Genomic DNA, 21,936 nt, shown 5'->3' with positions numbered 1-21,936 from the left:
TCGATCAGTTGAGCGTTTTGCTTAACCAAGAGGAGATCTATCATCCTGGACCTCCTCAGTTCAGATTTATTTGAAGGAGAAGTTACTGACCATCTTATCAGGCCTATACCTACTTAGAGATGCAGGTCAGAGACAAACTCCAGATTTTCCATACAAACGTAAAACTTCCTACGGAATACAGATGTAGATTTAGGAAACTTTTGAAATCAAAGCCACAAATAATTATCCCTGCACGTTCTTTTGTGTTCTTTTTTTTCTTTGATAGGTGTTGTTGATGAAACAAGAAATTCCGACTAAAGACTTCCTCACACGCCATATCGGTTAATAAGTCCTACGGCACCCTCTGTTTTAATTAGAGGTCGTTGTTTGATGAACGTGGAGAGTCATCATTATAGAATTTTTGTTGTACTTTTGCTCAAATATATGTGTTTTCTACATGTTCTTGTGAACCATGCTAAATCTCACGTTGAAGATAAGGCATTCATTTAACAGTTATTTTAAACGAGCAAAAGATGTTGGTCACAATCTCAGTGTTCATACTGATGCTTCAGTACTTTTGGGCGAAACAGACATGATCGGCCAATTGACACGGGCGTAGGTTTTCAAGTCTCTGAATAACTGCTGCTTTGGATTCATGGTTCATGTGCTACGAGTTCGTGAGCAACGTGTAGAGAAGAAGTTCTTCCCTTGGCTGTGGTCTGTTGGTCTTCAAAGTGAGAAAGGACTTTCTCTTTGCTGCCCAGGACCAGTCGCTGCCTGGTGTAAAGTGTGCTATATATTGTTCTAGGATCGTGCAAGCATGTAAAGGAGCCACTGAACCAGGTTTTGATTTCGTGTGGCCCACAACTAGGAGGAAAGAGCTGGTATGAGGGGAAAATGACTTTTTTTCTCAAAGACAATATATTAAATCCCCCCCCCCCCCCCCCCACCTCCCCAAGAATCGAAATATAGTTATTACTGAACCAAAACTAAATTATTGTGTAAGCTATTTAGGACCTAGACAGGGTCCTTTCAGTAAAAATGATGAGAAAGGTTTAGCTATCCGTTTGAAAATATGGGAACCCTCACTATCCCCCCAAATCGTCTTACAAAAACATACCTGTTTTTGCATCATAATTATCATCAAGTTATCATCATCTCAGTGTCACGTTCTCACCATCTACACTGTCATGTCACATATCCTCACCCACGTTGTCAAATCTCATCTACGTCACGTTCTCACCATCTACACTGTCATGTCACCATCTAATCTGTCAGGTTGTCACATCTCCCCCATTGTCACGTTCTCACTTTTATGCAGTCACATATCCCCATTGCTCCGTTCTCGCCATTTGGTCAGGTGTCACTCTCACACTGTGTCATGCTGTCTTCTCACTGTCACGTTCTCACCATGTGCCATATCTCATCGTGGTCATGTTCTCACCCATTAGTTTGTGTTATGTAGACACATCACCTCATTGTCACATTCTCAACGGCTACAATGTTATGCTGTCACATCTGCCATTGTCACGCTCTCTTCATCTACGCTGTGGGATCACTGGAATCTGATTATCATTACCGCGGATAACCCAACCTGCCACTTAGGCTCTAGAGAGTTCTAGTTACAAGTCTTTGTTTCACCGCTCACCCATCCAAGGACTGTCCGAGCTGGACGGTGCTTATCTTCAACTGCTGTTGCCTAGAGCTCTATGCTCAGGACCACTCGCCACCACTTATGTACATGACTACAATGTATGAAGATAACGATGTCATGTTGCTGGAGTGTTGCTAAAGCGGCATGTTCTCGTCATTTATCTGTGACTAGTGGATAGGGTAAACCCAACTCGTCCAATCTTCAAATATCTACTTGACGTGTTCTCATCCTTGTCACGTTTCCGCGACATTCTCTTCGTATTACGGACCTCACCTCCTTCATAGTCAGTGTTTGACTTACATTTCAGAAGCGCCCATAAAATACAGAACACTGGATTCTGACTCGACTACCCAGGAAGGTAGAGGATAGTTTGTTTTAGGGTCAAACTACAGGAACATATATTAATGTCTGACATTGAAGGAAAGTCACGTCCGATAAATCAAATCCCAGCGTGGTATCAGCTACGAAGGATGTGTCCTCGGACAAAACGTCTTTGTGAGCCGACTCGTGTTGTATTCAGGAAGACAAACGCTCAAAGACATTTCATTGATGCATTTAATAAATGACTGCTGTGAGATGATTGTAGGTGTTGACGGCTTTACAACAGTGTGGTGGTTGTAGGTGTTGACGGCTTTACAACAGTGTGGTGGTTGTAGGTGTTGACGGCTTTACAACAGTGTGGTGGTTGTAGGTGTTGACGGCTTCACAACAGTGTGGTGGTTGTAGGTGTTGACGGCTTTATAACAGTGTGATGGTTGTAGCTGTTGATTGCTTTACAACAGTGTGGTGGTTGTAGCTGTTGACGGCTTTACAACAGTGTGGTGGTTGTAGGTGTTGACGGCTTTACAACAGTGTGGTGGTTGTAGCTGTTGATTGCTTTACAACAGTGTGGTGGTTGTAGGTGTTGACGGCTTTACAACAGTGCGATGGTTGTAGCTGTTGATTGCTTTACAACAGTGTGGTGGTTGTAGGTGTTGACGGCTTTACAACAGTGTGGTGGTTGTAGGTGTTGACGGCTTTACAACAGTGTGATGGTTGTAGCTGTTGATTGCTTTACAACAGTGTGATGGTTGTAGGTGTTGACGGCTTTACAACAGTGTGATGGTTGTAGCTGTTGATTGCTTTACAACAGTGTGGTGGTTGTAGCTGTTGATTGCTTTACAACAGTGTGGTGGTTGTAGCTGTTGATTGCTTTACAACAGTGTGGTGGTTGTAGGTGTTGACGGCTTTACAACAGTGTGATGGTTGTAGGTGTTGATTGCTTTACAACAGTGTGATGGTTGTAGGTGTTGACGGCTTTACAACAGTGTGGTGGTTGTAGGTGTTGACGGCTTTACAACAGTGTGGTGGTTGTAGGTGTTGACGGCTTTACAACAGTGTGGTGGTTGTAGGTGTTGACGGCTTTACAACAGTGTGATGGTTGTAGCTGTTGATTGCTTTACAACAGTGTGGTGGTTGTAGCAGTTGACGGCTTTACAACAGTGTGATGGTTGTAGGTGTTGACGGCTTTACAACAGTGCGATGGTTGTAGCTGTTGATTGCTTTACAACAGTGTGATGGTTGTAGGTGTTGACGGCTTTACAACAGTGTGGTGGTTGTAGCTGCTGACTGCTTTACAACAGTGTGGTGGTTGTAGCTGTTGACGGTTTTACAACAGTGTGGTGGTTGTAGGTGTTGACTGCTTTACAACAGTGTGATGGTTGTAGGTGTTGACGGCTTTACAACAGTGTGGTGGTTGTAGGTGTTGACGGCTTTACAACAGTGTGGTGGTTGTAGCTGTTGACGGTTTTACAACAGTGTGGTGGTTGTAGGTGTTGATTGCTTTACAACAGTGTGGTGGTTGTAGGTGTTGACGGCTTTACAACAGTGTGATGGTTGTAGGTGTTGACGGCTTTACAACAGTGTGGTGGTTGTAGGTGTTGACGGCTTTACAACAATGTGATGGTTGTAGCTGTTGACGGCTTTACAACAGTGTGGTGGTTGTAGGTGTTGACTGCTTTACAACAGTGTGATGGTTGTAGCTGTTGATTGCTTTACAACAGTGTGGTGGTTGTAGGTGTTGACGGCTTTACAACAGTGTGGTGGTTGTAGGTGTTGACGGCTTTACAACAGTGTGGTGGTTGTAGGTGTTGACGGCTTTACAACAGTGTGGTGGTTGTAGGTGTTGACGGCTTTACAACAGTGTGGTGGTTGTAGGTGTTGACGGCTTTACAACAGTGTGATGGTTGTAGGTGTTGACGGCTTTACAACAGTGTGATGGTTGTAGCTGTTGATTGCTTTACAACAGTGTGGTGGTTGTAGGTGTTGACGGCTTTACAACAGTGTGGTGGTTGTAGCTGTTGATTGCTTTACAACAGTGTGGTGGTTGTAGGTGTTGACGGCTTTACAACAGTGTGGTGGTTGTAGCTGCTGACTGCTTTACAACAGTGTGATGGTTGTAGGTGTTGACTGCTTTACAACAGTGTGATGGTTGTAGCTGTTGATTGCTTTACAACAGTGTGGTGGTTGTAGCTGTTGACGGTTTTACAACAGTGTGGTGGTTGTAGCTGCTGACTGCTTTACAACAGTGTGATGGTTGTAGCTGTTGACGGTTTTAAAGCGTGGTGATGGGTTTAAGTGTTGTATGTGGACAGTTGTTTTGCCATTAAAAGTGTAAAGGGACTAATTTACATAGTTATTTAAGTTTTGTCTTTTGTCTACATAACGTGTTTCTTATGAGGTGTTTAACCGCATATATTCAATAATTTTAAATAATTGATAAACTAGGGTAATTTAACAAAACATCAGGAGAATTTTCACCATATTTGCTTGTGCATTATGGAGCTGAGGCAATTCACTTCAGTAACTCTTTTTTTGCTTTTGCATTATTTTTTTAAAAGTATTTGTACTGAAACTGTGATTGTTTACGTTAAAGACTTTCATTCCAACAGCCTCCAAAACTATCCAACCGTACCGCTGACCACGGACACTCATACGAAAGTTAGGCTGCCAAAAAAAAAAAAAAAGAATTTTTTTTCATAACTGACGAGGGAAGTAGGACTTTATTTTCATTTTCTTATAGAAAACATGTGACGAGGGAGGGACACATTTTTTTCTCTCAGAGATCCGACTTTGGAAGTTTCAGTCACACCCGTTCTTACAGACCCTCATTCTTATAGTAGACAAATGGATGACCGGGACGCGTCAAGTCAAAATTATTCTTTTTTAAATGGCACGAAAATTGCTACGCGCACAAATAAAAGCGACGCCCGAGAAACAATTTACTTTTTTCTATTTAGCCTTAGCTGTTTGGGTACACAATTAACTCGGCTCTGTACACAATACACAAGTAAAACGTTTATGAGTCGGCTACATTTGTCACCACAAATGTGATTTGTTTTGTTTCGTCATCACATCAGTTACACTAATATTAATCACAGACGGACAGAATTAAACATGTGGGCACCGATATTGAAGGAACGTGTCTGTTTTTAAGTCTTACATGGGAAGCTAGGGCTCGTTTAGATGTACATGCAGAATATAAGATATAATAGTACTTATGTGGCGTCTCCATGCAGTTTCTTCACCGTCCTTGTAAATGAAATAGAACACTGAATACATTGTACTCCTTTAAAAGTCATATGTGTGGCAAATATATATATAACAAGTGTTGCCAAGTATTCGCAGACAGACAAGTTTGGCATGTGCCAGATAAATTTATATAAATATGTAGTTTGTCAGCTTCTTTCGACAATCATCTCTACAAATTCGTCGTGACTGTGAAATGAACGGCTGCAATACCTGGGGCGTGTTTACGGTTTTTCTCCCCCAACCCCCGGCACCTGTCCACGGACTGTCATGCCTGGGACTCCCCGTACTGCGGGGACCGACCGGCGAGTGCTGATATAACCACCAGTGTTATCACATGACCGCGGACCGACCCACCGACCGTCAGCCTTCACACAGCTCGGTCTGACAGGCTATCTGTTCTAGTCACACACATGCATGCGAGTCTTGCCATAGCAGCTGTAAAGTCGTCCGGCCGCCTTTACATTAAAGGTAAGTTCCGTTTTATGACCGGTAACAGGGAGAGAGTTGCAAACCAACTCCGTTGTAATTCTGCTAGCACATGATTGTTGCGTATGTTTCTACTGACAATCAGATGATAGGCATTGTGATTGCACTTTGACCCCGGTTCTCGGTGTCTGTTTGATGTTCAATGTTTGGACACACACCCAACCCTCTTTCACGTTCACGTCCAGGCTTTGAGGACAGACAGGCCTTATCTCCAACAGGCTTTTGTACAGATAGTGACAGACAACCAGGGGTGATAGTGGAATGAATAGCATCTTGACAAAACTTTTATGAAGCATGCTGTTTAAACTTTACTTGACTGTCAGTAAAACCTAATATTAGTAATGTGTGATAATTATTAACACAAAGATGCTGAATCAAAGAAATGAAAAACATTTCATTACAATCATTCCCACCAGACTTCCACGTTAGATATTTACCCCTCATCTCAGTTAAAATTAAATATCACCATATACATGTTTACTGCAAACAATGTGCATTTGTGTGATATTTTTCATCAAATGAACATATATAAACTTGTTCCACTGGCATTGGATGGTTGAAACTGTGCTTAATGTGGCCCAAGTTTGATTCCCCACATTGATAAAATAGATAACATTGATAACCTGACTGCTAGCTGCACCAAGCATACTCATTTTAAAAAGGTTTCCTAGCATCAAATTCTATTTAGTCTGATGGTATCAGAATATCAGATCTGTAGAAAATTCAAATGATTTTGGTAGAGAAATATACATATGACTCTCACAGGTATTGTGTATGTTAGAAATGGTATAACAGTCTTGATTTTGATACCTGTACTGTCTTGTACATATACACATTGGTGCTTGAGTGAATTCTTTCATAGGCATTTTTAGAAATTGAGGTGAAGACGAGTGACGATAATTTTATGGCTATAAAGAATAGAGAAGTTGTATCTCTAAAAACAGAAGTTGTATCTCTAAAAAATATAATTTTTCATGACTGAATTGTTTCTTCCTGGTCTGTTAGTAATTGTAATAACGATAATAATAATGCTGAAAATCTGTTGAAATCAACAACTAAGCAGGTGCTTAGACGTATGCTTAGTCTCTAACTATATATCATTTTGATAGTAACATACAAACCTATTTAAACTGAAAAGGAGCCCAAGGCAGACCAAAACTTCCTAGGGAAATCTAGACATTCATTCCCTGATTCAGGACTTTGACACTGCAGGGAAGGCAAAGCGAAGAGGAAAATATGGTTCAGGGACTGTGAGACAGATTAAGTGGGTTCTCAGAGCGCTAAAAAATATAGCGCAGTTAACAGTGAAGTGAAAAGTGATGAGTTTTTTTAATGTGATTTGAACACTCCATTAGATGGAGACTGTTTAAAAGTAAAGTTCATCCTACATTACTGGTCATGTCATTAGAGAATTCAGTTGCTGCATTTATCCTCATTCTAGTAATGCCAGATAGTGTTGGCATAGGGCTATCCACTTGACAATTTAAGTGTTGGTAGTGATGGAAGCTGCCACAACCAACCAAGTGGTAAGGAACACAATCTGAGAAATCAGTTGATCTCTTACAAATCAGATCCAGAGCTTGAAGTACAGGACATGACCCTTTCAGATTCCCTGAAACCATTTAAAAATATCAGATAAGATATAAGAAAATAATGTTATATTTCCATACCTGAATATCTCAGAGTAAATGCATTCTGCATGGTTTAAAATGTAAGATTTACGGTAGCAAGTGATCAGTTGTTGCCTGTGGCCAAATTATTCAAGGAACTTAGTTAAGCACTCCCTGTATTTTTGCAATGATAGGTTTTCAACACAAACTTAAATTTCTCATGGTGGCAGTGATGAAGCAACATCAATATATTTTTCTAACCCCTATCATTTTTTGACTCAAAAGAAATGACAAAATTATTAGAATCCATGTTGATTTTATGATGGTGATCGTTCATTTAAAAAATCACTGATATTCATACAACACCCTGTCTCTACATGTGTGGCCCTTGAATGTTTAATGTTGAAGATATTAGCCAGCACTCTCATCCTCATACTCATGTCAACCTTCTGATCCTTTGATGGGCAAGTCTACACCATTCCTCATGTAAAGCAACTTCCATGTGGGCCACATTTCTCTACAGGAGGTTCCCTTTGTTCCACATGATGATCAATTATGTCCCAGATTTGACCCAAAAGGTAAAGATCGAAGACGCATCACAGTATCAGGGTTTATACTAGTGGAGACACATCATAGAGTATCAGGGTCTGTACTAGTGGAGGCACATCACAGTATCAAGGTCTGTACTAGTGGAGACATCACAGTATCAGGGTGTGTACTAGTGGAGACACATCACAGTATCAGGGTCTGTCCTAGTGGAGACACATTACAGTATCAGGGTGTGTACTAGTGGAGACATCACAGTATCAGGGTGTGTACTAGTGGAGACACATCACAGTATCAGGGTGTGTACTAATGGAGACACATCACAGTATCAGGGTGTGTACTAGTGGAGACACATCACAGTATCAGGGTGTGTACTAGTGAAGACACATCACAGTATCAGGGTCTGTACTAGTGGAGACATCACAGTATCAGGGTCTGTACTAGTGGAGACACATCACAGTATCAGGGTGTGTACTAGTGGAGATACATCACAGTATCAGGGTCTGTACTAATGGAGACACATTACAGTATCAGGGTGTGTACTAGTGGAGACATGACAGTATCAGGGTGTGTACTAGTGGAGACACATCACAGTATCAGGGTCTGTACTAATGGAGACACATCACAGTATCAGGGTGTGTACTAGTGGAGACACATCACAGTATCAAGGTGTGTACTAGTGAAGACACATCACGGTATCAGGGTGTGTACTAGTGGAGACATCACAGTATCAGGGTCTGTACTAGTGGAGACATCACAGTATCAGGGTGTGTACTAGTGGAGACACATCACAGTATCAGGGTGTGTACTAGTGGAGACACATCACAGTATCAGGGTGTGTACTAGTGGAGACACATCACAGTATCAAGGTGTGTACTAGTGGAGACATCACAGTATCAGGGTCTGTACTAGTGGAGACATCACAGTATCAGGGTGTGTACTAGTGGAGACACATCACAGTATTAGGGTGTGTACTAGTGGAGACACATCACGGTATCAGGGTGAGTACTAGTGGAGACATCACAGTACCAGGGTCTGTACTAGTGGAGACATCACAGTATCAGGGTGTGTACTAGTGGAGACACATCACAGTATCAGGGTGTGTACTAGTGGAGACACATCACAGTATCAGGGTGTGTACTAGTGGAGACACATCACGGTATCAGGGTGTGTACTAGTGCAGACACATCACAGTATCAGGGTGTGTACTAGTGGAGACACATCACAGTATCAGGGTGTGTACTAGTGAAGACACATCACAGTATCAGGGTGTGTACTAGTGGAGACATGACAGTATCAGGGTGTGTACTAGTGGAGACATCACAGTATCAGGGTGTGTACTAGTGGAGACACATCACAGTATCAGGGTGTGTACTAGTGAAGACACATCACAGTATCAGGGTGTGTACTAGTGGAGACACATCACAGTATCAAGGTCTGTACTAGTGGAGACATCACGGTATCAGGGTGTGTACTAGTGGAGACACATCACAGTATCAGGGTGTGTACTAGTGGAGACACATGACAGTATCAGGGTGTGTACTAGTGGAGACACATCACGGTATCAGGGTGTGTACTAGTGGAGACACATCACAGTATCAGGGTGTACTAGTGAAGACACATCACAGTATCAGGGTGTGTACTAGTGCAGACACATCACAGTATCAGGGTGTGTACTAGTGGAGACACATCACAGTATCAGGGTGTGTACTAGTGGAGACACATCACAGTATGTAGGTCTGTACTAGTGGAGACACATCACAGTATCAGGGTGTGTACTAATAGAGACACATCACGGTATCAGGGTGTGTACTAGTGGAGACACATCACAGTATCAGGGTGTGTACTAGTGGAGACACATCACGGTATCAGGGTCTGTACTAGTGGAGACACATCACAGTATCAGGGTCTGTACTAGTAGAGTCACTCTTTGATAGGAACTAAGTGTGGTCTCTGATGAGGCCTGTAACTATAGCGGTGAAAGCATATACCGTGGAAGTGTAAATATGAACATTAAACATTGATTACTGCCAACAGCTCTCTGGCTTCTGAACACGCTCCTAAGCGTTCTTTGTTCAGTGATAGACTCTCCAAGCTCGTTAGTCATCAGTAGTTCATCATAGTGCACTTGAAAGGACACTTTCTCCTGTAGCTCTCATATTGGTTGCAGTAATGCTCAACTGGTAACAAATACTAGGAGACAGTTCACTCAAGGTAAAACATCCATTGCAGACCAAAGAATTGTGTGTTTTCTATTCTGTCAGAAGACATGAACCAGGAACTAAGAGGGGATGATTATCACCAGAACTTTCCATGACATTAAAATACCAAAACTGGTCATGTTTTGTAATGAATGAGAAAATAAATTCTCTTAAAGAATGTTAAATTATCAAACATCGAACGTATTGGAGAGCAGACGCATCAATATGATGTCTGAAATCATTAGTTGCTGTGAAAACTTTCACTTAATCTGGAGTCACATCTTGAAAACCACAGGATGTCATAGAAAAAACATTCTAATGACCATACTGACCAACATACACCCAATGCAGATTAGTTAATCCCATCATCCCATGGCCAGGAACCGCCCCCCAAATGAAAAACCTAAAACAAAAACCTAAAAAGATCAAACTTCAAGCTTTTCAGAACGTTTTTAATGACATATAAACATGGTCAGTGACAACAGTGTCGATCTGGACAGTACTCATGAAATTGAAACTGTTCAAACTCTAACTTTTGAAACAATTTTTATTTGGAAAAAACAATAAAGCAATGGATATGGCCATTTTGCCATCACCATATTGCCACATCATAAATTGGTGGGCCATAAAATTGAAGAATATCGTTCACCTAAATAAAATGACCAATCAGTACTAATCAGAACATACATCAGCTGATAAGCTTGTGGTATATTAACTTTTACTAGCTGCAAATAATCTTGGACGTTTTGACAGTGTTTTATAGATAATCAGTGACCTGGTGAATCAGGACTTGAGTACTTACCATGCTTACCTGCCGTATCAGCATAGAATTGTTATCTTCTCAGATGCTTTCATTTCTTGTCTTTCATTCGATCCACTTTTTTTCAGAACAACCAGTCATCATAGAGGTTTCTGTATGTATCCTTGAAAGTGTATTCTAGCTCACATCACATGGCTGCGGCTTACTATTACAGACTACTAGAATGATAGTGAAATCTGTATTTCTTAATTCTTAGTGTATAGTGAACATGAAAGGAATCCCACATAAGAATGGCATCACCTCTTCATTGGCCCAGGACTTTGGGCATCTTTCAGGGGTCTCACACCTTTTAGTAAAACCAGTGGGGTCATGTCCTGCACTGTCCACTGAAACTGTTTTGTTGCCAGTAGTTTCAAAGTTGTAGAATCCAAGTGTGTCCATCCAAGTGCACATTTCATCTGTATTTCAGATTGCACATAGTGACATAGGGGTAAGTCTGATGCTGCCTCCTTTGGATAATTCATCTCAGAATTGACATCATTTTGTCATCAAGAATTTCTTCTCTTTTCTGAGCAATGTGACCATCCACAGCTGGCTTTGTTCTTTTTGAAGTCATAGAGCTATTCTTTTCATAGCTTTTCCAGTGACTCGAAAGCCATGACTTCTGCTTTCATTCAGCCATGTCTATAACGATTCCTCAAATTCTGGATTCACAACTTTAAAATTCTGGATTCACAACTTTTGTAATGGCCCAAAGTGATTGTCTCCATTTACATGTCTTTCAGCAACTGCATAGATTGTTCTTGATTTTGCCATTCACATACTCCTTTACGGTCGATCTTAAAATTGATGCCAACGCTCTGTTTGTGTAACAACTTTCAGTTTAAACATAACATCATATGATGCTATTTGTTTTTGCCCTATGTGATGTAGAGGCCACTGCATCCATACTGAATAACTATCTCAGTCAATAAGCAATAGGTCTAAGCTTTAACCATGTGATGATAATGACAATTAATTACAGTGGCCACTTTCAGTTTTGAATGTAATATTCATGACCAATTTGCTGTTTTTGTATTCTGTGACTCTGCCATTGTTGGACATCTCCAGAAAGAACTGGTCAAAGCATTTTCATGTTTCTTGGGCATGGTGGCAAGATCTCATGAAGTTTGAGATATTACCAGCACTCTATTCATATTAAATATAGCTGGTGGACTTGAAATCCCCTTTAAATTGTATTGTAGTGGAAACACAAGATTGGAAACTCAGCAGAAAACCCTACTCCAGTGATATTTGGTATGTACACAACGTAAACAACAGTGAAAGTGGGGTTAAGTCTGATCAGTTCTTGGTCTGGTCTGTATTGGTTCTATATCCACTACAGACAGGTTTTGGTGCGTAACCTTGTCACTCTGGTACTTTGAAGAATTTGACAGTGGATACTTGCCCTCTGAAGATGGTCAGTAGCATCATCGTGGGCATCTTCCCCTTTCCTCAATAGCAACATTGCTTAGTGGTTCAAAATTATCTCTAGAAACTTGTTCCGATATGTAGAGGGTAAAATCCCAGTAATTCAGAGTAACCTGAGTAATGGAGTGTTACGAGGATATTACCCTACTTAAATTACGTTCAAAGTATTGGGAACCTTTCTGTTATCAAAATTAAATGTTCAAATGACAAAACAAAGTCTTTAATTTCAAACTGGTATACATCATTCCAATGCTGAAAAGTTGTGAAGCAAGCAGTCAATGGAATAATGTCACAAATTTAATTCAATGAGTGGTATTGTAAATCTTGAAAGTAATACGAAAAATGTGTCTGTACTGTTCTTGCATTATTATGAAGATGCATTTCAGTCTGACCATGTCTACTATTGAGAACTCCATAACCGAAAAATTTTGGCCATCTTTATTGTCTCCAGGTTAGTATTCATCATAATGATACAGAATACAAAAACAATGTAGACATCTCTCATAAAATCAATTGATGAATGAGCTCTAATTTCCATGGCACTAACTGATATTTTGTAATTTATTCATTGGCAAATTGCTAGTATGTGTTGACACTACTCATTACAGTGTTGACACTACTCATTATAGCAATTCAGGTAATTTCCTCATTAAAGGTATCCCAAGTCAAATGCGGTTATCGCTGGTTACTTCAGATTCAATTAGAGTGCATATGTTCAAAATGTTTATAAATCTCATGTTATCTTGGTGACGGCTGTTCAGTAATGTTGGAGAAAGTTAATCTTGGTGAAGGTTGTTCAGTAATGTGGCCTTTGCTGGATGAGCTGAAATCATTAGTTGCTTTGAAAACTTTCACTTAATCCGGAGTCACATCTTGAAAACCACAGGATGTCATAGAAAAAACATTCTAATGACCATACTGACCAACATACACCTAATGCAGATTAGTTAATCCCATCATCCCATGGCCAGGAACCGCCCCCCAAACGAAAAACCTACCATGACAGTGCCAACAGACTTTCATGTGTTGTTGAGGTATATGACTCCATGCACAGTTTGGAATATTTAAGAGCCATATCCCACAATCTGTCCTTGTAAATGAATTGATACTTGTATTGAATCTAAAGATGATGTGTTGTGGTATTATAGAGTGCTATGAATAAAAATAACATCATAACATTTAGTTTGTGTGTTTTGTTATGATTGGGGGTGGTGCAGTTGTTCTGGGGGCTGTTAACCTGGGGGAGGGGACAGCTGTCCGGGGGCAGTTGTCTGGGGAGGGGGGGGAGCAGTTAGCCTGATACCGATTTGTCCATGCAAGGAATGGAGAAATATATACTGGTATATATGACATTGGTAAAAATACTCAACACGTTGAAGCAGAAGATGTGCACAACCACAATGAGACAAATTAAAACATTATGTTGACATGTAAGTTCCATTTTCTGGGAAAGCAAAAAGGGTAATAAAGAGCCTGTAATTTTTTATGGTGATTTAACTGAGCACTGGAATACTGATTCCAATCATTGTAATCTACAGGATCTACTGATTCCAGTCATTGTAACCTACAATGATATGCTGATTGAAGTTTGTTGTCGTTAACAGAATATAATGATTTTGAGGGATCTGAATTTAAAGATCAGTAAATAGCTTATTTGATCTTATTTCTCCCATTTATTGAGAATTTCTTTAAACAAACATAGTTCTCACATATGTCTGAAAGTCTCCTTTGTTAAAGTTTTGAGTAAGGATTATACATTTCAATTTTGAAATAATCCTTTCTTGACTTTTGAACAATGAAATACAAAGTTACAAAGCTGCTGGTTGTACCTGCTTTGTGGAGGACTGTGATTGAATCAGCCTGCTGTTTATTAGTGTAAGTGGCTGGATGTTAAGATATGCTGTGGAGTTTTAAGAGTGCACACAGATATTGATGCAGCCCCAACACAGCCCCTGCTCCATGTACGTCCAGCCATAAGAATCACAGCAGACTGACTCCTGTACCAGACTCACTCCACTAGAACACCCAGCCTGCAGCAACTCACCACCATCATCAATACTGGAAACATCATATGTTAAAAACACTCAAATAATTCATCAGCCTGCCTTTGGCATGTACATGTCTTTCTAATTAGTAGAAATGAAAGCTGGGTAATGCAATAACTGAATTGGAAGAAGAAGAAGAAGAAGAAAAAGTCAAGTCTTTTCTTAATTCTCCCTTTTGCTGAATTGAATGAAAATTTTAAGCTACAACATACATATGCACATATTTGCAGACTGAATGGAAAGAAAAAACTAAAGAAAAATATTTAATTAGATTAACTGAAACTATGCTCACAGTTATTGAATAATGTATATTTAATTTGTTCCAGACAACCATTAACTCAGTTGCTGTGGAAGTAAAACATGATAGATCACCCACTAAGACACCATAGTGTATCATAGTGGTGCCATCAGGGTTCTACAGCCAAGTGCAGCATCATGATTCTATTTCCTATTGTGATAATGTTACATTGTTGTTGTCTCACTGTGACATCATGATTCTATTTCCCATTGTGATAATGTTACATTGTTGTTGTCTCACTGTGACATCATGATTGTATTTCCCATTGTGATAATTTTACATTGTTGTTGTCTCACTGTGACATCAGGTTCTATGTCCAACTGTGACACCATGATTCTATTGCCCATTGTGATAACGTTACATTGTTGTTGTCTCACTGTGGCATCATGTTCTTTGTCCAGCTGTAACACGGTGATTCTACTGCCCATTGTGATAACATCACATTGTTGTTGTCTCGCTGTAACACTGTGATTACCCATTGTGATAATGTTACAGTCCTGCACAGATGATTTGTTTTGTGGGTTGATTTGTTATCACCATAAATGACAGTAAATCTCAAGCAAGAGGATGACCATGTTCTAACAGCCAACATGTCATCACAACTAGTTGCAATAATTTGAGTGTAAAGTTTCTAATTTAGTGGAGGATGTGAACAACAGTAATTAAAATACTTTCACAATAGTTTCACAGCTTGTGGTTGAGAGTCGGTGTACAAGGCAATCTTAGTTAGTAGTAGGATGAAGATCTCATACAAAATGAAGACGTGATACTGCTTCATCGTCATATTAGCTCCTCGAATTATATGTTCAATCTGTATGCAGTTTGAACTGAAAGCATGAGACACTTGTGTAGATATTTAAAAGATTTTATTCATAGGGTTCATTTCATTTGTCTCATAAGAATTATATTTTACTGTTCTTATTGTGCCGACCTTGATTGGGGTAATCTTTGGTTTGTGAAAGAATGTTGTTTTATGCATGGTCACATGAGGTAGGCCAGACCTACCAGCAAAGATAGTTCCATGTGATGCTACATCACTATGCATGACACTCTTTTGTATTGTTTAAGGTTATGAGACCAGATTAGGCTGGTCTCATGACCATAATACTGACATTTCAAAGCGTTTGAGTGACATCATGTTCGTATTCTACACAAGATGTCGGCCTAGTTAGACTACTTCAGCATTTATGGGAATTTAATTTTCTTCTTTTATGTCAGATGTAACTGCAGCTTTGTGGTTTGTGTTTGCTGCTGACACAATGAGGCAGTAGTGTAAGACTTTAAACACCAGTTAAAGCCAGGGCAGCGAAGACAGGACGTGATTTTTTTCACAGTGACATCTAGTGACCTCTATGGAGACACTCCTCCCAAAACAAGGAGAAAGGCTGAATCATAGATGTATGCAGATTATCATTAGTTGGGTTTTCCTTTGTATTTGCTTGCCATGAGTATTTATTTCTCCCAGAAAAAACATTAACAGAAAATATGCTCAGTTTCACTGTTTCAAAAATAAGAAACATGGCTTTTCTACAATCTTTGATAGTGTGGGTGAAACGGTATACCACAGTATTAGTAGAACCACTGTATTTTACCTGTGGTTTCGTATACTGTAATGCAATAAGAAAATTCTGTAGTTTCAGTTTTTGTACCATCATTTCTGTCAGTCATGAAATGTCAGTTTTGTTCATTCAAAATAAACATTATGGTCATTTCATTCTGTGATATTAAACAATGTCAGGTTTTGTTGTCAATTTTCTGCATTATGATCATATCTCATTTTACAAACTGAAATGGGCCAAACCAAAGGTCTTGTACTACAATTCGTACTGTACCCTGGTAAGGCCATGCTGTTTCAGACCTATTTGGTAGATGAGCTGGTATCTATGTGATCATTCTGTTTGAATATATCTTATTTGTGTCTTCAAGTAGAAGATCTGGACCAAAATGAATTGAAAAGAACCCTAAAATGCAGATTCATCCTTACTATTCTGGGAGGACTGGGTATATTCAATGCAGTTTATTTCTGAAGATTCAAGATCCTGCACAACAGGTAGACATTGTCTGTGGTTTCTTTTGCTAGTGACCGTTAAGATGCATGTATTCCCAAATGGAAAATGTGTTCACAAGACACCAAATAATTCCATCTTCCGGAATAGTTCAAAACACAACAGAATCTCTTGATTGTTCCTGCGATCAATGTATCAGTGCACTCAACTGGAACAGCCTCCCCATATCATGTATTTAGTATGTGTGTTACAGTTAATAATTTGCTGTGACAAAAGGTATAAGAAATCTCCAATGAATCAGCAAAATATAACACTGACAAGTGTAAAATATTCAATAATGTGTACTGACCAAAGAGCAGGATACACTGATTCAGAATAGAGGTTTCTAGTGCAACGTAGTAGAGTCAAATCTAAAGTAATGGGTCACAAATATAATATCAACTCACCAAAGTCTCAGAGAGAGACAGACAGATGTAGGTTGACCGAATGATGGTACAACTCCAGGATAATTCTGAGTTTAAGTCCCTGTGCGTGCGTGCGTGCATGCGTGCATGCGTGCCACTAAAATACTTTTACCGTGATACGAAATGTGATCCATAATAACAGTCACTCAAAACTCATTGTGACCCAATAATAACTATCACATAATCAACAATAATACAAATTACAGAAAACACACACTCATAACACCCTCCCCCTCAAAGAAAAGAAAGCTTCACAGAAACTTAATGTTACAATCATAGCAAGATAACTGAACATAATAACATGATATGCAATAATATGAATAACTTGAGAAACACCTTGCAGAAATTACCATGATTTAATGCAAACATTGTCTTTGCCCTTAATGTATCTGATCCTTGTAAGGTTAAACTCCACCTCATAAGTCTTTGATTCTTGTTCTTCATTTTATGAAAAAAAGTGAAGGGACTGTCATCAGTTAACACTTAGGTTGGCAAAGTAGTGGTACCTAGGTACACCTCAAAATGCATAAAGCCAACAAAACACCTAATATCTCTTTCTCATGAGCAAAACATTTTCATTAACTTGTTTAATAAAAATGGTATTACATGGAAGGTCATTTAGTGTCCTCTATTTATTTTTCGGGTGTGGAGATACTGTTACTGTTTTTTACATCAATATTACACAAGTGTAATACCTCTGGACATATGACATCATAAAGGTTACATTTGTGATGTCACAATGCTAATGCCTCTGTTGCAATGGTATTACTGATAGGCATTGGTTGACTTGCAGAATATTGACATGAGAGTCATCACACTGAAGGCAGTTTCTATCAATTTATGTTTCTACAGTAATAAACAGAATACTAAACTTGCTTCCATGATCAAGTACCATGTTTAACATACTTGTGAAAGATTCAAACAAGCAAAAATTGTAAATTTGCATTATATGGAAGGTTGTTTAGTATCCTCAATACAACACACAGCTAGGGGTGCCGCACAGACAAACCTTGCAGACTTGCTTCATTTAGGGCTTTAGCACTGCAAAGAGGACTGGGCAGTAGGGAAAAGTAATGTGGTTCAGGGACCATGAGACAAACTAGGGTATCACACATTCAGTGTTTTACATGCTCTCCAATGAGCAATAAGCATCCACCTGGATGTGCTTAATCTTCATCCCTCACTTTGAAGTCAAACAAAATTCAAAATGTATATGATGTACAAATTCCGTGGGAAATTTCCTGTTTCTTGATACCATACACTTTCATCTTAAACGAAGTAAAATTGCAGAAAGTGACCTTTCAAAATTAGGTACATGGTACATGTTTTTTATTTTGACACTTATGAATTTCTATCATACGTGTAAGACCTGTCATTGTTTGATGTCATGGAGGAAAAGCCATTTTCATCATTAATTGCACTTTTTAGATTGAGTTGGTGATGTCGTATATAAACACACCAACCCATTTCATGTATAGTAATGTCATTCAGATATCAGGCAGTATTTTGTTTGCTCACACTTGCATTAAAGACACAAAATAACAAAATCTTGCAGATAAACAACTCTAGGTAGCATCATCAAACAGAAAAATTAGTGTTCCATGTCTCTGTGTAATTATGCAGCTGCAGTTAAATCCACTGGAAATTCTCAAAGTTCATCATTCATACCCCATGGAAATGTGCATACAATTGTATCTGCCTTAATTCAAGCCATTCACACTTAGTAGCTTCATTATGGTAACTGTAACCATGAAGTTCCACTAGTGCAGTAATTATCACATACATGTACAACCAAATTTTAGTTTCCAAACATTACTCCAAATTTCATAGAATAGTTGTGAATGTTTAAACCGTAGCATTTTCCATTTCTGATTTGTTTGGCTCGTTCTTTGCTTTCTGAAAATTTTTACATTTACATATTTTTTTCACAAATGTGTCCCTCTAACACTTGAGTAAATTTTTCCTGAAACCTATCTCTGAATCCACCAGTTCAACTTAAATATAATATCCGTTATTTTATGGTATCTTTCTTTGTAATGGAAGGGCGAGAAACCTAAAATTATTTCCTGTGGCACACATGAACAAATGTGTTTGCTTCTTTTCTTAAAGGTTTTGTCAAAATATTTTGTATGGTTTGGCTTCTTATTTGGTTATCGTGGATACGTCCAAGTACTCTGCAAAGATGCCCCCGCAAGATTGCTACTTCTCCACAGAGGGCATCAAAACCACACTGGCATTCTGGAGATAAGGGCAGTCCTCTTCAGTATTCAGCAGTGGACACTACACCTAAGGAGCTCCTACATTTTTGTGCAAAATTCAGAACAAATATATTTCATGTGTTTCTACCTACCACAATGTCTTGACAAGTGCTTCATTCATGTGGAAAACCATCAGAAAAGTTGACAATCCTTACCATGGTCTTTCATTTACAAGTCAAAAACTTACAAAGAATGTTTGCTATCAGACACTTCAGGCATCAGACACCTTCTCATACACCAGACACCTCTTTCATCAGACATCTCATGCATCATGCATTTTCTCAAACACCAGACACCCCATTCATCACATTTTATGCATTCAGACACCTTCACATGCACGAGACACCTCACATATCAGTCACCTCATTTACCAGACACCTCATGCATCAGACACCTCATTCACCAGACACCTCATGTATCAGCCACCTCATTCACCAGACACCTCATGCATCAAACACCTTATCATTCACCAAACACCTCATTCATTAGCCGCCTCATTCACCAAACACCTCATGCACGAGACACCTCATGTATCTGTCACCTCATTCACCAAACACCTCATGCATCAGACACCTTATTCACCAAACACCTCATGCATTAGACACTTTATTCACCAGAAACTTCTTTCAGCAGACACCTAATTCACCAGACACCTCATGTATCAGTCACCTCATTCACCAGACACCTCATGCATCAGACACCTTATTCACCAAACACCTCATGCATTAGACACTTTATTCACCAGAAACTTCTTTCATCAGACACCTAATTCACCAGACACCTCATGTATCAGTCACCTCATTCACCAGACGCCTCATGCATCAGACACCTTATCATGCACCAAACACCTCATTCATCAGCTACATCATTCACCAGACACTTCATTCACCAGACAAATCATGCATCAGACACCTCATGCATCAGACACCTTTTCATTCATCATGCCTTCTGATTCACCAGACACCTCATGCATCAGTCTCCTCATTCATCACACACTTCCTATTTTTCAAAGCTAGTGATTCATGTCTTTTAAAGATAGCTACCTCCAACAGTGTTTTGACTGGGGATGAAAGTTATCAGTGAAAGGAAATGCATAATTTCAACCTTTTCAGACAATATATAGCATTTCTTCTTTGAAGGGCATTTTAGAAGTCGTATAGATGAAGGAGAGGTAGTTGTATGGCTAGTCAACTTCTTACATAAGTGAAACATTCCACCCTCTACCACTACGAATTAAAGAACACAAAACTTCAGTTCAGGAAATGACTCCAAGTCCACCATAGCTGGCCACACCCAAGCCCACCCTCACCATGTCATTCTATGGGACAACATCCAAATGCTGGAAACCAATCGCTCTGACTTCAAGATTAGGAAACTTCTAGAAGCCATGAACATCCAACGCTTCAATGTCATGAACACGGATCAAGGATATTTTATCTCACCAGCCTACCAGACTTCAAGTGACTGTACAGACATCAACTAGACCACATCTCAGTCTAATAAAAGTGATTCTGGAAGTACCAGCTTCTGGATGGTGCAAGAACAGTCGGACCTGGAATAGAAGTGTTTGGGAAGACCACAGTAAATTGTGAAACAGTTGATCCACAACAGCAGAGAATATTCCAGATAACATCTGTGGAGGATATAGACTTCATTCCAGCTAGAGGAAACCCATTTGATGAACCACTTCCTGTTGGCCAGTTCATTGTTTGGGACATCACTCAAGCAGTTCTATTAGAACCTGACACACAGCAAGGTTTGGAAAACTGCAACAGATAACTATCTGAAGGCAGCCAACAAGCAGTTCATTATGATGCCAAGTTGAAAAGTACTTCTTTCAGTGAAGGGGACACTGTTGGAGTACTCATTCATGAAGTGGATCGCACTAACACAGATCCTCGACTTCTGCCATGCAAGGTCCTACAAGCTCAAGGTGCAGGGAAAGATGCAACATACAAACTATATACAGCACATGGTCGTCTGAGAAACATCTTTGGTGCAGAGCAGCTGGTTGACATCCATCATGTTTGTTTTCCATCGTTACAGCATGTGGATGTCACCTGTTTAGAGAAATCTCAATCATCCAGGCTTCAAGAATTGACACAGTCTGGACAACAAGAATGACACAAGGATCAAGTGTATGTGCTTGTTAGGGCAGCTGTATAACTAACAGATGTTGTAAAAAACAAGTAGTAAAATGTTCTACAAAGTGCCACACAACCACAACTAATGTGTCAAAATAAAGTTTAGTACTTTTGCTATCTTCATTTTTACCTATTTAGTAAGTAAGATGTCTAAATATTAAATGTATCTAACTGGAAACATTCTATACCTTAGTAAAATGCATATTTTTGTTCAGTCTCAATCTTCATTGTTACCTGATTTGAAAGTAAGATGTGTAAATATAGCAGTAAATGTATCTGGAAACAGTCTGTACCCGAGTAAAATACATATTATTGTTCAGTAAGTGTCTTTGCTGTTGTCCCACAGATAAATCAGTGTTTCTGCCAGCTGAATTGGAAATTGACTGTGATTGCAATTTCTACTAGTAGGATTGGAGATTCTATCAGTAGAGACTCCGATTGCAAA

The 21,936-nt window shown here is 39.5% G+C and overlaps 1 protein-coding gene across 1 annotated transcript in view; it reads left to right on the top strand.

Moving 5' to 3' along the window:
- The first annotated feature begins 5,535 nt into the window (after positions 1-5,535).
- Positions 5,536-21,936, top strand: part of LOC137260062 (hydroxysteroid 11-beta-dehydrogenase 1-like protein) — a 98,855-nt gene continuing 82,454 nt past the window's right edge. The window contains exon 1 of the mRNA XM_067797752.1: positions 5,536-5,671. The gene's annotated coding sequence lies outside the window, so the exon portion shown is untranslated. The remainder of the gene's footprint in view (positions 5,672-21,936) is intronic.

This window comes from Haliotis asinina, chromosome 13 (genome assembly GCF_037392515.1).
Source record: "Haliotis asinina isolate JCU_RB_2024 chromosome 13, JCU_Hal_asi_v2, whole genome shotgun sequence".
NCBI classification, from domain to species: domain Eukaryota; kingdom Metazoa; phylum Mollusca; class Gastropoda; order Lepetellida; family Haliotidae; genus Haliotis; species Haliotis asinina.
The sequence above is the reverse complement of the archived record's forward strand: the minus strand, read 5'-3'. Positions and strand labels throughout refer to the sequence as shown.